Genomic DNA, 1896 nt, shown 5'->3' on the forward strand with positions numbered 1-1896 from the left:
GACTCCTGCTTGAGTGGTCACTTGGCTTGGGCCCTTACACAGGCCACCTCTTCAGCCCCATCTTGGACCACTACTTCTGCTCTGGCTCCATCCTGGGATGTGACTCTGGCTCTAGCCCCATCTAGACTGTAACTTTGGCTCCAGGTCCTGCTTGGGCGCTACTTCAGCTTCTGCTTGGGCTGCAGCTTCATTTCCAGCTTCTGCTCTGGCAGGCACTTGGTGCCTTCACGTATGTACCTATACCAGAGGCAATGTGCTGCCCTGCAGCGGTGTTATGTGTGAGTCAGGGAACAGGCAGAAGTGGGTAAGCCAGTCACCAAAGCTGCAATTGCTCTGCTGCCTGTGTGGTGGCAGATGCTAGTTCTGGTCTCACCAGATTTCTGAAGCTTTTTGCAAAGAGGTGGAGGGACCCATGCCTTTGCGGGCCTAAAGGGCAATTAAAGGGACGGCCCTTTCCCATGAGGATGTTGAGCTGCCAGGGGAAGAAGGCAGCCCCTGCTAGCATTGACTGCGTGGTCCTGCAGGCAACGGAAGGCACTCCTAGGCTTCTGCCTGGGCTTTTCACCTCACCAAGGACTCTTGGCACTGGGGAGGGTTCAGGGAGTCCTGCTGGGCACTCCCTTGCTCAGGTCACTCGTTGTCTGCCTCAATGCCAGCTCTAGGTGCTGCGGCCAAACTGTTTGCTTTCCCAGCCCATGGCACCTGCTCCTCTGTCCCTTCTGGGCTGCCAAAGGCACCCACTGATGCTGCTCCACCTTGAGGGATGCTGCTGCTGCATGGGAGCATGCCAACTGTGCTGGCTTGGGCACCAGTAAGAGGAGAGAGACCCTGTGTTGTCCCCAGGCACCCCCTGGCCTGATGCAAATGCCCAGCCTGTGAGCACAGTCCCGGTGTACTGCCTCACCGAAGGGGAATGGACCCTAGCTTCCAACCACACAGACCCACACCATGCCTTACTGTCAATAATGAGAACTGCACCCTAGTATTGTGGAAATTAAGTTGTGAGATACAAGGATGAAAGTAAACTTTATCCTATAGTTAAAATTGCAGTGTAGCTGGGTACGTGCTGGGCACGCAGGGGACTAACATCGTTCATTCCCTGGGTGGCCCAGGAACTCCCCAGCTGGTCCCCACACTAACAAGACAATGCATTGATTCCAGATGAGGCTGACTTGAGACAAGGTCACCAGTACAACCAAGCATTTGACTAATTGTCACAAAAGCTCTCCAGGTTGGATTTTCAAAGTCTTGAAGATTCCCCCTCCTGCTTTGTGTAGATCAATCCACATAATTGTGTGCTTTGTTAATTGACATCCCAGGTGGAGGATGTGAGGATGCAGCTGTCCCAGAAACTCTTCAAGGTTGCTCATGCTGCAAAATTGACCAAACAGTACAGTGATGAGACACTTGCAATAGTCACTAGGAGCTGTTTCTGCAGATGCAGAAATGCTCACATAGGACAGTCTACCACACATAGGTAAGACAGGAGATCTTTTGTACTTAGCAGTGGTAGTGATGGATCATGTAAGTGCTGGAGTAGCCACAGGCCAGCTGGACACAGGGAAGGGCAAGAGAATGGGGGTACCAAAAAGGTATGTCTGTGTAATGAACAAGTTCTAACATGCCTGGGGGCTACAGCCCCATCCTAGGACAGCAAGGTGCCCCTGTGCAACCCCTGCCATGTGCAAAGAAGAGATGAATCCTGTGAGCTGCACCAAGAGTTTCCCACATCTGGCCCCAGACTGAGAGGATGACTGTGCAGTATTACTGGGGCAGACTTCAGGCTTTGCAGGCAACATTGCCCACAAAAATGGAAAACCAGAACAAATGCCAACATCAGAAGAATGTGTGCATGGGGACACAGTAAGGAAAAGTACACTAAAACAGAAAGAAGGA

The sequence above is a fragment of the Ciconia boyciana genome, chromosome 2 (genome assembly GCF_034638445.1).
Source record: "Ciconia boyciana chromosome 2, ASM3463844v1, whole genome shotgun sequence".
Taxonomy (NCBI): Eukaryota; Metazoa; Chordata; class Aves; order Ciconiiformes; family Ciconiidae; genus Ciconia; species Ciconia boyciana.